This window comes from Aethalodelphis obliquidens, unplaced genomic scaffold (genome assembly GCF_003676395.1).
Source record: "Aethalodelphis obliquidens isolate GAN/ISIS:26980383/991018 unplaced genomic scaffold, ASM367639v1 scaffold77, whole genome shotgun sequence".
NCBI lineage: Eukaryota > Metazoa > Chordata > Mammalia > Artiodactyla > Delphinidae > Aethalodelphis > Aethalodelphis obliquidens.
Genome location: NW_020838021.1, coordinates 231499 through 253517, shown reverse-complemented (window position 1 = coordinate 253517; position 22019 = coordinate 231499). Strand labels below are relative to the sequence as shown.

The following is a 22019-nucleotide window of genomic DNA, read 5'->3' as shown; positions in this document are numbered from 1 at the left end:
TAAGGCACAGAGCACAGAAAAGAACTAAGTGCTAAGTAGTACTTGCCATGGGGCCAAGAGTTCAGAGGCAGAAGCATTCAGAGAAAGCTTCATGGCAGCGGGGCTTGAAGGATTTGGCCAGGTGAAGGGGCGCTCAAGTATAGGCACACAGATAGGGGTGAGAATAGTACGTGTAGCTTCAGCAAGGCACGTCAATCCTGTGCCAGCATCCTGAATCACCACCACAGCCAGAGGAATGCACCACTCCAGGAACTGGAATTTGGTGAGCTCCCACTGAATGTGGGCCACTGGACTGAGTGCTATTCTCAATCTTCTTTAGCCTCTTTGGAGGAAGAGGTAATAGTTCGACTGACTCAAAGGTCTTTCTAAATTTTATTCCATTCTCCTCTTCAAAAATACACCTCTCTTTTTCTTTATGTTCAGGTTGTAGCTTTTATTCCCAGGCTTGAATTAAGCAGGTGCTCCGAAGTTCTGAACTCTTTAAAAACTCCTCACGTTTAAAAAAAAACAAACTACTATGGGGTGTCTACTAGGGGCCAGGCCCTTTTCTAAGCACTTAACATACAAGAACTCATCTGATCCTTAGAACATTTTCAGGAGGTATTTATTAGGTCTCATTTTATAAATGAGGAAACTGAAGCTCAGAAGGAAGTCGAGTGTCCAAGGTAATGTTGCTACGAAGTGGCGGAGCCAGGATTCAAATCATATCTGTCTAACTTCAGAGACTGCATGAATTAAATGGGAAGAGAAAGACTAAAAAGGACCAAGATTTAAAACTGAGTCTTTGGGAATTCCCTGGTGGCACAGCAGTTAAGAATCTGCCTGCCAATGCAGGGGACACAGGTTCAAGCCCTGGTCCTGGAAGATCCCACATGCCACGGAGCAACTAAGCCCGTGCGCCACAACTACTGAGCCTGCGCTCTAGAGCCCACGAGCCACAACCACTGAAGCCTGTGCGCCTAGACCCAGTGCTCCGTAACAAGAGAAGCCACCGCAATGAGAAGCCCGCGCACCGCAAAGAAGAGTAGCCCCTGCTTGCCGCAAGCCACAACTAGAGAAAGTGCGCGTGCAGCAACAAAGGCCCAACGCAACCAAAAATAAATTTAAAATAATAATAATAATAAATTTAAAAAAAACCCTGAGTCTTTAATAACTGGCTAGAAGGGAAGCCAGGTCTGGGCCTCAGTTTCCCCACTATAAAATAAGAGGGTTGGATTAGATGATCCATTCATTCATTCACTTAACAAACACTCATAGAGCGCCTACTCCGTGCCAGGGTGGGGGATGTTTGGAGGAGAGGACGGAGCTGTGACACACTGATGAGAAATACTGGGTTCCTTCATCCAAGAAAGGGAAAATCTGGTTGGAGAGCTAGATAGGCAGAGCATAGAAGTGCTAACTAAAGGGACAAGCTCAGTACTGTGGGGTACCACTAAGGAGGGAGTGGGGAGGTAGTGGGGGTCAGGGAGTGGGGAATCCGGGAAGGTGGCAGGAAAGAGCTGGCTTAAGTAATGGTTGAGTGGCATTTCAACATTGCTGAGAAGGGCATAAGACAAAGCTGAGGGAGCAGTCAAGGAAGCGCTCCTCTTGTCCAAGGAATGGCAAGAGGGCCAGTTTGGTGAGAACAGAGGCCCTGTGAGCGACATGGGAGGAAAGGAGGCTGGAATCGGATCGGGGAAGGCCCTGAAAGCTAGGTGAAGGCTCATGGACTTGATTTTGTTGGCAGCGTGCAGCCACAGCCAGTTTTTCAGGAGGGCAGATGATTTCTTAGAGTTCCTTCCACCTCTAACACTGTCTGTTTGATTAAGAACCTTGTTAAGTGCCTAGGAGTCTTAGGGAAGGGGGGAGGCTTGACCCGGAGAGACCTCTGGGGTGATTTTAGTCCCCTTCCTCATTTCCCCCCCTTTGGCTATAAAATCCAGAAAGGTTGTTGGTTGTTTACAGAGTTAAGTTTAACCAGACATACTGTCTCCCCATCTAGACCCCGGGCTCTGAGAGGGCAGAGACCAGGCCTTCCTTAGCTGCAGTGAGCCGCTGGCATGCTTCTCCAGCAACAACCTGCTGCAATAGGGTTTGTGCATTTGAGATTTACGTGAATAGGGGGCAATGAATTTTCCCCTGTGGCCCCTCCTAGAGCATAAAGTGAAACACTTGAGAGCACATAGTGTTTGTAACTCGTGGTCAGTCTTGCTGACCTAGTACCAGCCCCACTCTTTTCCCACGTTTGCAAGGTTCTTTCTGTACCCCGATCTCCCCTGGTCTGCTTTCAACTGGGGTGACTTAGAATGAGCCCTTCAGCAGTCTTGAGACCCTGGGTTCCAAACGTGACTTCACCTTCAACTGACTGGGGTGCAGGGGATGAAGGGATGACCAGAAGCTTCAAACGTGCTTCATTCTGACACTCTAAAGATCTAAACCACCGGGATTTTACTGTTGTTATTGTTGTCATAGGGCTGGGCTGCTTTACCAGAGAGACAAGGCCTGTGATTGCAGAACAAAGCAGAGAATTAAAGCAATTATCCTATGAATTTAGCCAGAGGTTGGTTTGGAGCTTAAATTATCCTGGGACCCCCCCCCCCAAATGCCCTGTTTTGTCTGGTAAGCTTCAGGAAGGTAGGCCCCAGGCCAGTGTCACCCCTAGGTCTCTGAGCTACACCTAGGGAGGCTGGTGGTGCCAACGCTGATAATAATAAGTCTTGCATGAGCCCAGTGGTTTACAGTGTACAAAATTCTTTCCCATCCATTATCTCATCTGATGCTCAGGGGTGTCCCTGTAAGGGAGGTATGACAGGTGCATTGATTTCCATATTTTAGAGCAGGGGGAAGACCCAAAATACAGTACCGGGCATCAGGCTGGCACTACTTAAATGTTAGGGCTTGCTTGAGGTCACACTGCTAGCTAGCGACAAGACAGGACTGGGATCTGATTCTTAGAACTCTCCAAACAATCCTCTTTCCATTACACCAAGCTGCCTCTCTGAGTCCAGCTGTTATCGATGGGAGAAACAATTAGAAAAACAACCCTGCCTGAAAATGAATATTTTGACATGAAATGGAGGTGCTATTCCATATTAAAAAGAGCTCCGGATGTGGAAACAGGACTACTGGGGTTGAATCCTGGCTCAGGCACTCACTAGCCATATGACCTTGAGCAAGCCACTCATAGCTGCTCATGGACTCAGTTTCCTCAATTACAACATCAAGAGTTGTAGTGAGAAACAAATGAAATAACACAAGCGAAAGGGCTTTGTAAACACTCTGATGTTGTACAAAGGTAAGGTATTATTATGATGATGTTGTGGTTCTAGCCTCAAATAAAAGAATCATTAAACTCTACATTCTTTACAAGGTTTCCCACAGCTCTCCCCACCCTGCTCCTTGGTTTCCCATCATCTCCTGTAGGGCAGGAAGTGTGGCCCCCCAACAGGAAAAGGCTCAGAAATGCTAGGGCTTCAGCCAGGAAATAGCCATCTTGCCCCAACCTTTATTTCGCCAGATAAATGATGCAGCCAAATGGTGAGACACAGACGAGTGGGAACGGAGGTGTCCAGAATCTGTTTCAGCCTCAAACCAAGGAGCAAAGTAGCCCTAAGGCCCTAAGGGCCTTAAGAGACGTGGAGATTTAGTAATTACCAGATTAATTAAAATCAGTGAAGACAGCCAATTTAAATCAAAGCAGAAGTGGTGGGGCCTGCATTATCAGGCCCGATAGAGGCAATTTCCCCCCTTAATAATGCATTTCGAGTTCATATGTTGATTAGCTTAAACAAATCATTTCCCAATCTCCACTTTCCCTTGGTGCAACTTAGGCCAAACACTTTTTAAGGTGTGTGGGGGGTGCATGGCAGGGCAGGAGTGGTCAAGTAAAACAGCTAGTGAAGAGGTTCCCAAAGCAAAGTAAAATGGCAAGCGGTATGTCCACACTGCTGGCAATAGATTTTGACGCTGGTGAGGACAAGCAAGAGGGGTCATAGAACACCAGGCCTCATCCAGCAGCAAAGCCACTGCAGCCTTAGAGGCTTGCCCTCCTCCGCAATACTCACACACATCCTTCAAACCAGGTGAGGGAGACATACCAGGCAAGTCTCAACTGCCATCTCTAAAGTCCTTCCAAAGGAGAGGAGAGAAGACACCCCACAGCTTAGAGATGGAACCTCTGGGCCTAGGACAAAGGAGGGGGGCGGGGAGGAGGGGGAGGAGGAAGACATTAATCCTGCAGGGCTTCCTTCCAGTCCACATCACCCTCTGGCTTCCTTAGTATAGATAAATATATAATAAATAATATCAATATATCTGCACATTAAAGATTTTTTTTCAAATTCCTGCTATTCATTTCACATTCCGTTTACAAAGCCCTGAACCCTCCAGGAACTGCAGGGCACCTCCCCTAATACCCTGTAGGTTGAGGCGATGCCTTTGAAGTCCCCACCACCAAGTCAGGGTTGGAGCTGCTAAGAAACACCCTAAGACTGAAAGTAAGTCCGCCCGGCAGCTTCAGCTCCATCGCAAGCTGCTCTCCTCAGAGTTAATGTAAAGTCATCAGAGTTCCAATGTGGACCGCAGGCTTCTCAGCCCTTCAGTGCCGGGGATAGCCTGGGATGTAAACACATACGAGGATTTATTCCTTTGGCCAGGAGAGGAGTCGTTAGGGTAAAGGGTAAGGGTCAAGGGGTTCAGTTTGGTGACTGAGGAGCCTTGGAAAGAGAGCCAGGTTTTCGGCCCGAGTCGTGCAGGCTCCCCCCTTTGCAGACCTTTCGTCCCCCTCCTCCTTCCTCCCTCGGGCCTCTCACTCCTACCCGCCCCCCCCAGATGCCTCCACGCCCAGGCCGGGGGCTGCCCTTTGAGTTCTGCCCACGGGGGCTGCAGACCCGGCCGTTGCCACGAAGGGTGGGCCGCCCCGGAGACGCGAGGCGAGACAGCGAGCCCCGGCATTTTCCCTTCCCCAGCACCTGTCCCACTTCGGCGCCGGGGCTGGGGCTGCACCCGCGGGCGGCCTCGGTGCCCGTGCCGGAGCCACGCACCGAGGTCGCCCGGGTTAGGGAAGTGGGGGGCCGGGGGAGGGGAGGGGCGGGGCGTCCGGTGGGGGCACCCCCCCGCAGGCAAGACCCCACCCCCCCGCATACACAGAGGCTAAACGGAGAAAGAGAGAGCCACACATAAAGCTCGAGCGAAAACGCTTGCTCTCCGACCCCAAGCGGCGTTGCTCGCCCCCCCTCCTTCCTGGAGCCACGGGCTGGCCGGGGAAGGTGGCTCCGTTCTTCCCCCGTGGCCAGTGCGGGGTCTGCGGCTGCCCGGCGAGGTTCCGGCTTCCCCGGGGCTGGCAGGGGGAGCCCCGAGAACTGCAGGCCTGCCCCCCCTTCCTCCTCCTCCTTCCCCTCCTCCCCCACGTGTCCTCCCGGAGCCCAGCGGCCTGATCCCAGCACCCCCCTCCACCTCCCTCCTCCTCCCGCTTCGCCCGCTTCCCCGGCAGCGTGGAGAAGAGCAAAGTTGCGACAGCGGCCGAGGGGCTCTGCCCAGGTGAAGGGGGCTCCGTGGGAGCGGGGAAGGGGGGGACGGCGCGGCCCTGCGGCGGGGGCGGAGAGAAGATAAAGAAACTTGCTTTCCTCGGCCCCCACCCCGCGCGGGTTCGGATCTTGCGTGGACCCAGCCCTCGTGGCGAGACGCGGCAACGCCGCCGGGACCGAGGCCGGCACCGGGACCGGGACCAGGACCGCGCGCCTGAGTCGGCTCGGCGGGCGCAGGCAGCGGGCCAGGCCGGCACCCAGGCAAGGGCGGGGTGGGTGGCCGTACACCGGACCGAACCGGGGACTCCGATGGCCTGGGCGCGGGCCGAACCCGGATCGGGCCGAGTTGGGTGGCGAAGTAGGACGTGGATTCGGGGGCGGGGCGCGGCGGGAGGGGGAAACCAGGCCCGGCCGGACTGGCCTGGGCGTGGGGGCGGGGGGCGAGTTCGGGGCACTTGCTGGGCTCGGGACCGAGCAGTAGGGCGGGGCGGCGCGGCGCTAGGGGCTGGGCCGGACCAGCGGGGAGAGGGCGAGGGGAGGGGGAGCCGGGGGTGGAGTAGGGGCGTGGAGTTGCGAGCGGGGTCTGGCCTCGGCCGGGGGCGAAGGTAGATCGGCGGGGCCGCCAGCGGAGAGAGGGAGGCCCGCGGCAGCGCGGCGGCGGCGAAGGCCAGCTTCCGCGGAGTTTGTGCCCGGGCTTCCCGGGCTCCGGCAGCCTCAAGCGCACAAATGGGGCTAGGGGATTGACTGGTAAGCAACTACGAGTGTTAGACGGTGTTCGGTGGCGATTCCGGGAAAAGCTAGGAGAGACACTGTCTGCAATTATGCCGCACCCCCCCCACCCACCTCTTTAGCATCTGGATTCTGCTCTCAGGGGGCCGCGGACCCTCCCCGCTGCAACCCTTTCACTCTCCAGCACTCCCACCGCCTCCCCCCGCCCCTTGCTCGGCCATCTGACTCTCCTAGGGTTGTGTGTTTGGGGGTGGACGACGGCAGGGGGGGTAATACTTTTCCTCTCGCGGCGGCAGCCTAGTTCCTATCTTATTCCTACATGTAGCGTTGCTTCGAGTAGCATGGACACTGGGGGTTAGATAATCTACCCCCAACTAACGCCCCCCCCAAGCGATTTGATGGCTTTTAAGAATGGGGACGAATCCCTGGATTTCCACGCCTGGGATGAGGTTTGAGGATTGGGATTCACCCCCAGCTCACTTCCACTACCAACCCCTCTTTCCTTGTGAGCCATTTCCACGGGGATCCGAACTTGAGGGGGGGGGAACGGGAGAATTAATGTGCTTCTCTATCTCTACACAGGGTCGGCGTGGCCAAGGACGGCTAGTCTCGGAGGGAAAGTAGCCACCAGTCCAACTCGGGTCGCTCCCACTATTACTTCGGTGAGGGGGGCAACGCTAAGAAGGGGATGCTGGTGGGTAAGGGCGCAGTATAAGGGAGGGGGCTGGGTAGTCGCCCCCGAGGGAGTCCCTTTCTTGGCTGGGAGGGAGACGCGAGCCCCGGCTTCAAGGGAGGGGTTCCGGGGAGGGAGATGGGGGGTGGCGATGAGGGGGGCGGGATGAAGGGGGGAGTCACGCCCTGCCAGCAAGGGGAGCCTCCCTCAGGCCCCTGGGAGAAGGGGACTGAATGTGTCTGCTCTGTGCTGCCGGGCAGGGGAGATCTGGGGTCTCCGGATTTGCACACTGGATCCAGCACCAGTGGCCTGAGAAAGTCAGGTCGGGGCATAAGGTGGAGAGCGTTGGAAGAAAGAGAGAAACCCCTGGCCGTGGTGCACTGATCATTTCCCTTCCTCAACCTCCCCCTTCGTGGGGCGTACGGGGGGGGGGCGTGGAGCTCCTGCAGCCTCTCGAATTGAGCGCCTCCGCCTCTCCTGGGAGTCTAGCTTTTTGCCCGGCTTGCTGCAGCTACCGCTGCCTCCCTCTCCGGAATCCGCTCGGTCCTCGCAGCGATCCCCTCCTCCTCCCCTCCCCTCCCAGTGTCACCGGGGCTGCTTGGCTCTGCCCCCTTCGCCGCCGCTTGCTCCCTGCTTTCGTCCCTCCCTCTCTTGCTCTCTCCCTCCCTTCGCCTCCTCCTCCCCATTCCTCCCCCCGGGCAGGCGGCATTCTGGGAGTTGTAGTCCCGCGGAGCGGTGGCTGGCGCCGCCCGCGAATCCGACCGGACTCCACTTCCCGTCGAGCCCTGCGACCGGCACCCACTCCACCAGGCTTCGCTCGCACACACAGACACACACACACACACCGCTCTCCCCCTCACTCTTTCGCTCGCCGCGGCTGCTGCCAGTGTGTGGCTCTGTCTCTCCTCCGCTTTGCTGAGCCCTCCCTTCTTCCTCTCAGTTCCTAGAGTCCGACCGCCGCCGCCGCCGAGAGAGAGGAGAAGGAGGTCGGTGGCAATAAGGGGCGGAGGGGGCATCAGATCGGGGCAGTATTAGGCGGGTGGTGGCTCAGAGGGGGTAAGAGGGAGTCCGGGTGGCGGCCTGAGCCTCCCCGCGGAGCCGACTCGGGAACAGGTGCGTCTTTTTTTTCTCTCCTCCAACCCCTCCACCCCTTTTGACTCCCCGGCTTTCTCGTATCCTCCACCCGCTCCTTTCTACCTCAAGCCTTTCCCCAACCCTGTCCCTTCTTCGCCCCGCGGCCGCTCTGCTTGCCCCCCGGGGGCGCCGTCCTCTTCGTGTCCCCGGACGTAGCGCTCCCTGGAGCTCGCTCTGTCCTCGCCCCTCCCTTCGGGACAGCTCCCCTCCACTTCCACCTTCGTACCCCATTCTTGCCCTACCCTACCCCCTCCTCACCCCTTCTCCCTTAGCCAGGTGAGACTTGTTCGCCACGATCCGAGAGTCTTCATCCCGGCTGGGCGGGGGTCTCCATGGAAACGGGGGTCGGGTTGATCCTGGGGGGGAACCATTGGAATTACCCCACTCCTCGGAAAGGGAGGTGGAGGCTACGGTCTTGTTAACTACCTGGCCCCAACCCCCTGATCCAAGGATCCGACGATCCGAAGGGAGGCTGGCCAGCAGGGCAGGGCGAGAAAGGGCTTGTTTTTTTTGGGGGGGGGGGGCTGTCCGTGATGAAGTCCTGAAGAGACCAGGAGAAAATACCCTCCAACCTCAGAGGGGAGGTGCGACGGGTGCTCTTAAGGGCTGCTTTCTCCCTGGTGTCGGGGTGCAGGAACCGTAGGGTAAGGGGTACCCCTAGGTGGCGGCGGGGCCTGGGTTCGGGAGTGGGAGTGCTATGATGGGGGCAGGGGCAATTATCCGAGTCCCTGGAAAAAAGGCGGGGGATGACTTCGGAGCGCCCTGGCTCCGCTGCCCTCGCTCTAGGGGCGGGGGCGCCGGGCCGGGCGCGGCGGGGAGGGGGCTTAAATTGAAGGAGGATGAGATCGGGGGCAATTCATACTAGCCCCGGCAAGCCAGGGGGGAGATCCGGCGTGCAAGCTCTCCACCCGCTTCGCGCCAGGCCTGGAGGCAAGGGGTCTGAGAGCGAAGCCGAGGGCTGCAAGGAGGGAGGCTCCGGTTACTGGGCCGGGTTTCGGGATCGGGGGCAATCCCCCAGCCCTTGGAGAAGGAGGGAGAGGGATGGCCGCGAACCCCAGGGCTCCCCCACCCCGGGTCCTAAGGGGCGTGAGGAACGGACAGCAGGCCTGGCGGAGCTGGATTCGAACGGATCGCGGCTGGGGACTGGGGGTGGGGGGGGGCTTAGTGGTGGGCTTTGGGGGGAGCAGTCCCGCGGCGGGGCGGGCGGGCGGGGCGTGGGGCTCCGGCGGGCGGCGGGGCGGGGCCGGGGCGGCGCTGCTGCCGCTGCCGCCGCCGCCGCTGCTGCTCCTGCTGGGGCCGCCGCAGCCGTTGCCGTCGCCGCCGCCGCCGCTTCTGGGTGGGGAACGGAGGCCAAAGGGAGTCCCGTGCCGGGGCAGAGGGCGCCGGCGGCGCGCGGTGGGGAGGGGGCCGTCCTGGGGGCGGGTGCAGGCGGGGGGTGGAGCCCCCGACGGGGGGCGGTACGAGCCGGGACGACGACGACGAAGAGCCCCGGGGGCCGGGTGCATGGAGGACGAGGTGCTGGGAGAAGGAAGCAGGGGGTGGGTCCCGCGACGGGCCTCGTGGGCTTGGCTCCTCGAGGTTCTGCTTCGGGACAGAGCCCTGCGGGGGTGCCCAGAGGCCCGGGAAGGGACCGGGAGGTGAGCTGGACGATGGAGGGGGCCCTCCTTGCTGGGGTCCCGCCGAGAGGGAGGCTGGGCCAGAGGGACGTCCGGGGCAAGGCTGGGAGGAGCCGGTCGCACCTCGGCTGGGGATTTCGAGTTATGGAGGTGCGGGAGATTGTTGTAGGCAAAGACGTGGTCGAGGGGAAAGGCGGGAGGGAACCACACTGCAAACCTGGGAGGCCGGTGGGGGTGCCCTTCTATTCCGCCCCCCCCCCGCAGTGGAAGCACTCTGGTTTTGTTTTATTGTTTTGAAAAATTTCAGTGTTGGCTGTACGAAGCTGTCGATGCGGTGATACTTATTTATTCTTGGTGTCTTCTAGAGTAGACAGTAAGGACAGGCGTACCTTGGTGAGGACGCGTCTAGCCCACGGTTTAGGGGCTCTTTATGCGAGTGTGGGAAGGGGACCCTGTAACTTCTGCGGCAGCGGAATACTCTCAAGGCAGTTTGGAGACAGTCCCCGTGGCACAGAGGTGGAGTACAATTGCAGAAATGTTTGGTGAGACTTCTGGGGGTGCAACTGTAGGTTTGCATTGCCCTGGTTAGCCCGTGGTTCTTTCAACTTAGAAGGCTATTTCTCAAAGTCACACTGCTGAAACGTTTTTCGGGGGAAATGAATGGGGTATGTATTCGGGGTTGGGATTAGATTAGGTCGATAATAAAATTACCAGGTTGGAAGGGACTTTAAAGGTCATCTAATTTTCTGTTTACCTGTCCTGTCCTTGAATGTTGGGAGAGAGGAAGCTTTATTTGGGGAGAGATGGTAGGCAGCACAGTGGAGCAGAGTTTAGGGGTACTTAGATTGGATGGGGATGTCACCACGTAGTACTGAAGAGGACAGTATGTAGGAAAGAAATTTGGAGGATTCCACCGGGGGATTAAATGGGGTAACCTAATCCCAAGAATCATCCAGAGGCTCCAAATAGAAGCAAAATGCAGAGGCAGGAACCTGTAAAATTTTGATGGAGAAGCAAAGTTAGTAGGAAAGACTGGGGGAGCTAGGAGGAGCAGGAGGCTTGGTGATGCAAGTTAAGAGAATCTGAAGGCTGATGGAGTTGAGGAGGGACATGGCCATCTGACCAAGCTATGTGGATATTGCTAGGCAGTCTCATCTTTTGATACGGCAACTGAGGCAGCTGCTCTTGGGGTGGATGTAGGGGACAAGAGGCACAGGCCATGGGGCACAGAGCCTTACTCAAATTGATGTTACGAGGGTTGACCCCGTTGCTAGCTTTGCAGCAAAGGTAGGTAGGTTTCTTTTTGTTATGGCCCTGAGAAGTTGCTGATGAAGGAAGGGGAGAGGACTCTGACGTCTCGGTTAAGGAGGACTAGTTCTTGAGGCCACAAGGAAGAGATGGCAAATTGTTGGGACAGGGCAGAGGAAAGCTAAGTCCCTGGGAAACTCTGCAGTTGGAGTCTGGATTGGGCAGAGTGGAGGGGGAGGGGATTTCCACAAGCAATGGTGGCTGTACCAAGGGCACTTGTAGAGTTGGTTGTTTTGATTTACCAGGAGAGGATAGGGAGGCAAGGAGGATCCCTTTCTTTCTCAGTGATGTAAACTTTCTTGGGAAGCAAAGGGGGTTCCTCCAGATGTCTCTTTGCTTTACTCATGCTACAATTCACTACATAGGAAAAAAAAGTTTAGTACAGGGGGCAGAGGATCTCAACATGATGAGTCTGGATTATGGGTTTTAGAGGGTATTCTTTTAGGGGAACAGAATTATGGGAGAAAAGGACTTGAATACTAGAAAGAAGGAAGGCAGAAAGAGAAGTCAGAAGTGGGTTGGTTGGACAGTGAAGAGGGAAGAAAGGTGATCACACTGGTTCCATGTTAGGGCTAAGTAGGAAAAAGTGGAACCTTGAAATCTCCAGGATAATGTTTTCCAAAGTAAAGTTTGAAGAATCTTTAAGGCTCTTTACACTTCCATGCTAGAATCAGTAAGGTTTGGGCAAGAGAGAAGGATGATCTTGGGTAAAAATAGGGCTACAGAGAAACTGATATGTAGGAAGAAATAGAAATATATTTACACATAAGGAAATAGGGAGTTTAGGGATACTGTACAGGCTGAAAAATGCAGAATAGAGAAAGAGGGTGGGATAACAAGCCAAAGAAGGAAGGTGTTTATTCAGATGTCATTGGGAGCTGGTGTGGGGAAGGTAAAAACTTGCCTTTGATAGCCGCTGCCCTGGGAGGGCCCAGGAAGCAGAAGTTAGCTGGGATCCAGGACTTATAAGTCTAAGCATTAATTAGAAAATCTAGACTAAAGTAAGGATATTGAATGGGGGAAGGAATTAACCGTCCTAAATAGAATGGCCTTGAAAGAAGGAGAAAGTGGGAATACACCAGTTTTTCCAGTCTGCAAGTGGGAGGAATCCTAGATATATGGAGATGGATGATGGAAATTCCAGAAAGAAACAGGATAAAGAACAGTGGCCTGAGAGCCTTGGGCCAGAATTGGAGGGTGGGGTGGGGGCATAGAGGAGAGGCGCTAATCAGGGGTTGGACAGCTGGAGTGGTTCATTGCTTCTAGGCTGAGCTAAGTTTGAGATGGACTAGAATGGCCTCAGAGGGTAGAGAGCTGTTTTCCAGTGTCAACCAGCATCTGGGATTGAGAGAGGAGGAGTTCATGGTTGAGTTGGGTGGGAAAGTGAACACTAGAGTGGAAAGGAGAGAGCGCTGGGGAAAGTGGAAATTGTTGGGATAAAATAGACAGGGAAAAGGAGAAGCCACTGATGATTACATGAGGGAGGAAGGAAGGCCCTAGACCTTTGAGTTTTCCAAAAGAAAGGAAATTTCTTAATGCTGGAGTTCCAGTTGGGTGTGAGTCTCTGCTTGCCAGAAGGTTTAGCATCTGACCGGCCAAAGAGGGAGGTAATAAGAAGTAATCTACCTTTCGGCCACTAGGATGCTATACAGTATTTTATATAATTTCACATACAAACTAGGCTTTATTAACGCCAGTTTTTGAATGGTCATCCTTAAAATAACGTAGAAACTGTTCTCCTTCTAAATCATATGCTTTCCTACTGTTCATAACTTAAAAGCACTCTTTTATGATGAAAACTTTCTTTGGTGAACTAAAGTTGAATTCTGGTCAAGAGTAAAATTTAACTCTTTTTCTATCCCCATCATTCCAATATGCTGTTCTGGTTCCCTCTTTTTTTTTTTTTTTTTTTAAAGCAGAAGCCACCCTTTCCCCATAAAACATTAAAAAGTGAATCATTGTTTAAAAAGTGGCTGCAGGCTGCATGTCAAGGTCATATTCTCCCTGCCCAATGGATTGTGATGAATTTGAAGAGAGATGATTTATTATTTGTAAAACGGGGTAATTTTTAGCTTATTCATGAGAGTATGTGACGCAGGATACATCTTCATTTGGATTTTAAGAAGACCTTAAGCTAAGTATCCGTGAAGAATCGAGAGTACTGAGGGGCAGGCAAAGTTTTGTGTTTTAGGCTTCTTTGACTGTCTGCTAAGAAACAAAATTTGGTTACCTCATTGCTAAGGTATGCCTAGAAATCTTAGTGTTAGTGCCATTTAAGGGTACAGTCGAGTTTTGTTATAATGCTGGTGTCCGGGGACAAGGAGAGCAAGCAGGTTTTCATTTTTCCAAGTTCTATAGAGAAGTGCACTACATGTGGCTCTGAGCCCCGGAGTGAGGGGAGGCACTCTATACCTAGACCTGAGAGGTGATTACGTGTCTTACTATGACGAGGCTTTACTCAGCGTGACTTGGTGGTACCACGCACGGGGTAGTGTGGTCCAGTGGTTCTCAGACTTTAGCCTGCATCAGAATTATCTGGAGGCCTTTGGAGACATAACAGCCCTCGGTTGCAGTCCTCATTCTTCTACTTCCTCGTCGTGTGGAACTTTCTTGAGCCTCAGTTTTCTCATCTATAAAATGGAGATGATAATCCCAGTCTCACAGGGCTGTGAGGATTACACAAGATGATGCATCTATAGTGCCAGGTCCATAGCAGGTGCCCAATAAATGGCATCTATTATTATAGTATAATCTAGTTTTTCTTATTCAACTGTGTCCTATGACATTACCTTTTTATATTACACTATGGTAAACATGGTGGCAGAAAGAAAACTATCAATAGCTCCTGAGTGCTCCCCTTATATCTTGATTCTCTGTGCTCTTTCTCCATATTCCTGTTGTATTAGTACATATTTAGCATTTACGACGTGGTAGGAAGAAAGAGCTTGGCTCATCACTGCATTATTGCATCCACCTTTGAGGTGGAAGTGGCAGCTTCTTTAACAGCTGTGCTGTAACCGTGCTTAGTATTTCAGAACAGGAACTGAAGGGTGTATATCCAGTCGAAACTTCAGGGCACATTTTGGTCCGTCCTTTAGAAATGACCCAAACGTAGTTTACCAGGGTGACATTTTAAAAAGCCATTGCTTTCTGAAAAGGGCTGCTGTGTTTAATTATGACTGGTTGGGCTTTCCAGCTGTCTCTGACATCTGGAAGTTCTACAAGAGCTGGTAGATAGAGCCCAGGTCTGGTATGGCTCTATGACAAGGATGTTCATCAGTGATTGGATGAGAGAGATTAACGTCTCAAATAGCTCGGGTATCCCCAAACCAAACTTTTGGGCAGAGAAAAACGATGGGCTGTAAAATATAGTCCCTCTCTGCAGCCAAAGTGAACTTTGATGCCAACAATCAGCTATGCCAATATAGGGAGAGTGTGATACCAGGCCAATTTAAAACTAGATCAGTGAACAAATTAATAATTTCTGTTTGACTTCAGAAATGCATTATTATTCTCTACCTGTCCCCCTCCCCAGCAGATCTACCTTCCTATTTATATTATGCTTAGGCAAATATTAAAGTGAGTTGTTCCCTGAGCACACATCTACTATAAGTGGCAGAAGGCAGTCCATAAGTCGGCTGGGTTTAAAAATTAGCTGCAGCTAAGCTACAGATAATTGGAAGTTGACTTTATTGTTTTGCCCCAGCCCAATTTTATTTTATTTCTGTGGTTTCTTTATCATGGAAGTAAGGAGAAGAAAGAAAGTTTATGAGAGATCATGGGAAGTAAAAGGAATTCAAAGACCCAATGCCTTTTTTTAAAAGTTAACTAATTATTTATTTTTGGTTGCGTTGGGTCTTCATTGCTGCACACGGGCTTTCTCTAGTTGCGGCGAGCAGGGGCTACTCTTCCTTGCAGTGCACGGGCTTCTCATTGTGGTGGCTTCTCGTTGTGGAGCACAGGCCCTAGGTGCGGGTGCTCAGTAGTTGTGGCTTGCAGGCTCTAGAGTACAGTCTCAGTAGTTGCGGCGCACGGGCTTAGTTGCTCCATGGCATGTGGGATCTTCCCAGACCAGGGCTTGAATCCGTGTCCCCTGCACTGGCAGGTGGATTCTTAAACACTGCGCCACCAGGGAAGCCCGACACAATGCTTTTTACTTGGGGTTGTTCTTGGTTTCTGTATTGGGTAGAGGGAATTTTAGTTTTTCCCTGTAGTTTAGCAAGTAATTATCTAGCGCATATTGTGTACTTTGTGTCATGCTAGACACTATTGGGAGGAACTATTAAAAGAAGTAGAAAATATTTTTTCTGGCCTTGAGAAACCTATAGACTGGTAGCAGGTTGAGCCAATGTTGAGAGTTTGAAATTCTGTGAGCTAATTTGTGTGTGTGTGTGTGTGTGTGTGTGTGTGTACCTTTGAATGAGTAAATGTACAAAATGAGTTAAGCCCATATTCTGGGGTGAGAGAATAGAAAAAAAATAGGCTGATAATGGCCTCTCCAAGTATTTGTGTAAGAGGTCCAGGAGAGTTTTTTTTTAAAAAGGCCAGGGCTTCCCTGGTGGCGCAGTGGTTGAGAGTCCGCCTGCCGTTGCAGGGGACACGGGGTCGTGCCCCGGTCCGGGAAGATCCCACATGCCGCGTAGTGGCTGGGCCAGTGAGCCATGGCCGCTGAGCCTGCGTGTCCGGAGCCTGTGCTCCGCAACGGGAGAGGCCACAACAGTGAGAGGCCCGCGTACCGCAAAAAAAAAAAAAAAAAAAAAAGGGCCAAAGTTTGGTGAGGAGGAATTCTCTTTAGGTGAAAAATTCCATATCATGCATGCTGTATACTGAAATGGAGGACCTGAGAGCCACTGTCACAGTTTATGGCAGGGAGGACACAGAAGCATCACAAAAGGGATTGAAGTCTCAGATTACAATGATTCAACTTTGGAGTGTGAAAGACACACCAAATATTCACATGGTCCTGCTGAAGACCAAATTGAGGAAAGCCAACTCATTTTTTTGATCTAGTAGAAATGAGAAGTGTTCAAAGGATGACCCTAGTTACTTAGGGTGACATTTTGAGGTGGCTTTGCATTTGGAAAAGGACTGATTAATTTCATGATGTTTAGGTTTTCTAGATATCTGTGACATCTAGAAGTTGCACAAAATCTTGTTCCTAGAGCCTAGGTCCAGTTTAAAGCTATGATGAGGTATTTTCCTTAGATGGAGTAAAATAATTTCCTTGCAGCAGGAAATGGAAGTGAGTACTATTTGAATAATAGGAAAAAAGTATCTTGGCAGTGGGTGGAAAAGCTAAAATGATCTGGTGGTATGAAAATATACGTGAGAGATTAAAACTTTTGTTTTTGCCTACTAAACTGCTGAAATCGATTACCTTTGGTCTGTTCAAGTGCTTTTGTGTTATTCTCAATTTTTGCAGATGACATAGTAACTGCATATAGTGAGATGTCTCAGATGGTTGAGAAGTGGGGGCTGAAAATGCCCTCCAAGTTTTGCCCCCCACAGTTTAGGCTTTGGGTACTATCGTACAGCCGTCCCTTGGTATCTGCGGGGTATTGGTTACAGGAACCCCCGTGGATATCAAAATGGATACGAAAATCCGTGGACGCTCAAGTCCCTGACAAAAAATAGCGGAGTAGAAGGAACACAGTCGGCCTTCCGCATTCGCGCGCGAGGTTTGCATCCCCGATTCAGCCAACCGCGGATGTGAAACCCACGGTTACCGCCGGTAAACTTTATATCATTCTTCAAGGGTATTGCCAGTTTTGTGATTAGATGATTCTGAATGGGTGTTGGCAGTTTTAAAACATCAAAATGACTCTGGATGGATTCAGCGCTTGTGAGGAGACTGAAAAGGCTGTGAGTTGGCTTGAGAAAGGTTTGGATGGTAATGCTCACCGGGAGAGCTCCAAAGAGATCACAAGCCTTGGTCACTGCTTTGAGATGAATGTCTAGCTTCCCAAAGTGACTACTTTGGAGGTAACGACATTTATTCATTTGAATGAATAAGCTCTCATGCGTTTAGCAGATAGTTAACATTCCTTTGTATCCAAGTCTCATAAATGTTTATAAGGCAGGGTTTTCAAACATGGAGGTACCCATGGAGTCTGTGAAGGTGTCTTTGCTAGAGCCGTGTGCAGACAACTCCTTAGCCTTCTCGGTAAATACAGGAATGAATGCATCTGGGAACAGGATGCAGTGTCCCTTATAAGACTTATCCCTTGGAGTAGAACTCGTGGAACTATTTGGATGAAAAAAAATAAAAAACTCAGGGTAACCAGGAAGTGCTAGAATAGAAGATGGGGATGAACAGTGCAAAGGGCCCCTTCCTCCTTTCAATTGCCCAGCAGATTATTTTCAGTTGATTTTGTGTGTTTGTATGTTTGTGTGTGGTGGTGTATGGTGGTAGAGGAACCTGTTTTGCATAAAGGGAAGCAGAGTGATTGGGGCATGTATACAGGACTCTTGAGTTTCAAGGAATGGTATTTGGTTAATGGTAGGGAAAGAAGAGGGCATATTGATATTGAGGGGAGAGCCAGAGGAGAATATTAGAATATCCTTATATGGGAAATCATTAAATTAGACAATTTAAGTTGGAAGAACTTCCTCATTGGGGGGTGAGGTTTCGGATATGTAATTAAGTAGGAAAAATAGGAATGCTAGTCCTACACGTGGAAGAAGGCAGAGGGACAAGGAGGGTAAGACCTGTGGTGAGGGTTCTATATCTAAAGTCAGGTAAAGTTATCCTTGTTGGGTATGTGTAAACTTTCCTATTGAAAACAATGATTTTGAGACATTTTGACATCTCTCTAAAGGCACTCCAGTGACTGGGTGGAAGCCGTGGCCTTTTCATGTTCCCTAGGATCTCAATGCCAGTGATCACTTGGATCTCCTTGGGGGTGTCTTAGATGCTGCTTCTCCCAAAGTGGGGTAGTAGGGTGGCCTTTCCTTTGCTTCTGTGAAATCAGAATGCGAATACCTCTGTCTTACGGGAGCTTTCCCCAGGGCTCTGGACTTCTCTTGGAGCAGTAGGTCCCAAAGTTGGTTTTCTTTACTTATTAGTCATCACTGACCCAGCCCTCCTTCTTTAACTGTCTACTGGCCACGCCTATCCTCTTGAGGACAGATTCAGGGCCAGGCTTCAAGAGGAATATTTTCCGGCTCTTTCATTTTTTTAGAGTCATAATTGCTTCCAGGTCACAAGACAGTGTGAACCAAAAGAGTCCTGGGGGAGTACTACCAGATTTAGTTTAACTGAGGCCTTCTTAATCTTGAGTTTCTAATTTACTGTCTGGATGGCAGAGTCCAAGCTGGAGTAAATGGGCAGGTTTCATGCTATGTGTAGGGGTCCTAGTTGTATCCCATGCATTGCCAGCACCAGTTGTTCTGCACGTAAGGGGTCTTTGGCCACAAAAGGAGCTACGTGATTCTGGGGAACTGGTCCACTAGACTAACAAACACCCTGTCTGGTCATTTTCTTTTCTTTCCTTTTATTTTTTAATAAATTTATTTATTTATTTTTGGCTGCATTGGGTCTTCGTTCCTGCATGTGAGCTTTCTCTAGCCCCACGGCGAGCGGGGGCCACTCTGTTGCAGTGCGCGGGCTTCTCATTGAGGTGGCTTCTCTTGTTGTGAGCACGGGCTCTAGGCACGTGGGCTTCGTAGTTGTGGCTCACGGACTCTGGAGTGCAGGCTCAGTAGTTGTTGCGCACGGGCTTAGTTGCTCCGCGGCATGTGGGATCTTCCCAGGCCAGGGATCGAACCTGTGTCCCCTGCATTGGCAGGTGGATTCTTTTTTTTTAAAATAAATTTATTAAATTTATTATTTTATTTTATTTATTTATCGTTTCTGGCTGCATTGGGTCTTCGTTGCTGCGCGTGGACTTTTCTTTGGTTGCGGCGAGTGGGGGCTCCTGTTCGTTGCGGTTCACGGGCTTCTCATTGTGGTGGCTTCTCTTGTTGCGGAGCACAGGCTCTAGGTGTGTGGGCTTCAGTAGTTGCGGCACGCGGGCTTAATAGTTGTGGCTCATGGGCTCTAGAGCGGAGGCTCAGTAGTTGTGGCCCATGGGCTTAGCTGCTCCGCGGCATGCGGGATCTTCCCAGACCAGGGATCGAACCCATGTCCCCTGCACTGACAGGTGGATTCTCAACCACTGCGTGGCAGGCGGATTCTCAGCCACCGTGCCACCAGGGAAATCCCCTGTCTGGTCATTTTCAAGGGTAAAAACTAAAAGTTTTTAACAATGTCTACTTTCGTAAAAAAAAAAAAAAAAGTCAGATAGATGCTCTGTTACCTCCTGTCATGCCCTCCTCTTCCTCACATGCTTTTGCTTGTCGTTGTTGTGAAATCTGCTTGTTTGGGCATCTTCCTTTCAAAACAGAACCAAAAAAGTCTACCCAATCTGTACAATCTCCTTTGAGATTTTAGTGCTGACTGTCCCTTACTACCAGCTCTCTCAACCCTAACTTGGGCTACAATTCGATGTTCTTCCCCTTTTGAGAACATATTCTCTCTAAACTTTTCTAAAATGTCTGTCTTCAGTGCTTCCCCCCAGTGTTTCAGTTTGGCCCACTATGGTGAAATATTTCAGGTTCCCCTATTTCATTTTTTTCTTTTTTGGTTGTTATATGCTATGGGCTTCTCTTTTATGCCTTTCACACCTGCACTTGTCTTCGAGCATTTTTTTTTTCCGTTTGGATTTTTTGGGGAAAGAGTTCTACCTCATCATGGTTTTTCGTCTGCTACCTGCTCGCCCTCAGCTTAGCGGCGCTTTTCACCATTTTAAGGTTATTGCTCTCCTATTAGTCCATTTCTCTTTGGTCTCCCCCGTTTCATAGTGCGGTGATTGTGCCTGGCTACCTGTTTCTTGCCGCCCGCTTCTTGGATTCATTCCCTTGTGTCTTGGTCAGTCCTTCTACTTATGTGTACATGTGACTTCTAAATCACTTTGGATTGGTGGAGCATGTGTTCTCCTTTGTTCTCACCACGAGTTGGATGTGTCTTTTGAGTTTCTCCCCCCAAAGTGGGGACAGCTCACAGTGGTCCTGCTGCCTTCCAGGCAGTGACCAGCATTCGATTCTGGGGCCGTGCAGCTGTTCATTTCTTAGCAATTACATGGTTGTGACATCTGGGAAAATCCTTTGCGGTATTTCGTATCCCTGTGCTTCCTGGGTCACTTGAGATTACCAGGTTTCTTCCAAGTTCCTTTTAGGAACTTCGCCTTTTGCCTTTGATGTGATGGTTCCTATCAGAGAGGGAGTGAGAGAGAGATGGAGAGTTGTACACCACACATGAGTGCAGGCACTACGAGCAAAAGCAAGCTGGGCCCCAAGTGTGTACACCAGTGAAACCTACCAAGTGTGGCGTGTCTGTAGGATTTTTCCTTTCTGCTCACCTCTCCTGAGGCGTAGTGTACAGCTGAGTGGTTATTAATTTGATTGGATATGATAATAACAAAACAAAACCCTGGGCCTACTGGATTAGAATCTCCAGGGCTGGGACCTATGAATCTGTATTTTGAACCAGCACCTCGGTGATTCTGACTCTTGGGAAATGTTGGTGTGCATTGTCCTTGACTCCTCCTGCCCTATGTGGACATTGACGCCACCGGTGCCTCTTTAGAAGTTCCCTTTGCCTACTCTCTGGCTCGGGAGAACCGATCTTTGCTTCTTGTGTAGACCACTTAGCTCTGTGCTCTCCTGACTGTGCTTTCTACCCCTCTCCTCCCCTCCCTGCCTCCGCAAAGGCTACTATTAATTAGCAGCAGAGGACTTCACGTAAGAAGAGGTGTTGGTCTGACAAAATCATAGTGGAAGAGTGGGAGGTTGAGATTTAAGCAGATGCTCTATCTTCAGGATCTTGTGAAAGTGGGGCTGCCTAGGGTCAGGTTTGCTCTCTAGGTGGTCATAAAATGCACATTGTATGGTAATTATTTTGGTTTTTACTTGCTTTTCTTGTTGTTGTTATTGTTATTTGGGGATTTGGGGGGTCTAAAAACTCCCTTATCTAGGTAATGATGTTTTATACATTATTCTGTTTGCAAATGCCAGGATTCCCCCCTCTGATTTCTGTCCCAGGCTGGTCAGCCAACAGGCTGAGCTGTTGTTTCCTAAACTGGGATATTCCAAGATACTCTAAGAAACAGTCAAAACTTGATCAACCGGGATGTTTAGGGAGTGGGATCCCGGTGACCTGATGTGACGTAGGCAGTCAACCCATTTGTCTTACCCCTTGTGGAAATCTCTCTAAAATTATGTGTGAGCCCACATAACTGTTTTAGGAATGTTAAAGATAACTTTCAGAAAAAGATAAAATCATGAGTCTCTTACAGATATAAAAATGAACACGTACTAAAGATTTTATTTTACTCGTTAATCAGCAAGAGAACCAGACAGATGTTATAGCCGGTTCAAAGAAAAAGTCCAAAAAGCACAAATTTATATGGAGTAAAGGAATTGAATTGCAAATGGAGGCAAAACTGGTTTTTCCACAGTGGGGAGGAAAGTCAATCCAAACTGCATGGGACAAGACAGAGTTTGCATATCCATCAGTTACCTGCAATTTACAAAGGTGCAAAATAACTCGAAGACAATGAACTGGGCTAGAATCAGGCAGCTTGGAAGGGTGTGCTATAGATAGTGCATAGCGTTTTCATTGAAATACATTTTTTTTTTAAACAGTAAGCATGGTGAATACTTTTTAGGGAGGTTTCTTTTGCTTCATGTAATTTCTCAGGGTCACCACCTCAATTCTCATCCAGGTTTCACTTCCATATAACACGTATATACTGAGTACTTACTATACGTAAGATATCGCAGAAGAACCAGAGACAGAAAAGACAGTATTTCTTACCGTAAGTAGCTGATTGTCTGGGGGTGGGGGCAAGACAGATGTGCCACATCCCCAACTAACCACACAGCAGAGGGACTAAGAATCTGTGCTGTGGTAGGGGTGGGAATGAAATGTTTGAGGAGAACCAGAGAGGGAGGAGTTAACCGACCAGGGGCTGGGGCTGGGGAGATGACATGATGACATTTAAGCTAGGCTTTGAG

At 50.7% G+C, this 22019-nt stretch overlaps 1 protein-coding gene across 5 annotated transcripts in view; it reads left to right on the top strand.

Moving 5' to 3' along the window:
* The first annotated feature begins 5284 nt into the window (after positions 1–5284).
* The window catches only part of BCORL1 (BCL6 corepressor like 1), a 60912-nt gene continuing 44177 nt past the window's right edge, over positions 5285–22019 (top strand). For 2 of the 5 annotated variants that reach the window (XM_027092307.1, XM_027092302.1), the window contains exons 1-2: positions 6118–6251; positions 6816–6895. The gene's annotated coding sequence lies outside the window, so the exon portion shown is untranslated. Of the gene's footprint in view, positions 5518–6115; positions 6252–6815; positions 6896–7643; positions 7893–22019 lie in introns of those variants that run through there. The other 3 variants (XM_027092303.1, XM_027092306.1, XM_027092304.1) reach the window with 3 other exon arrangements.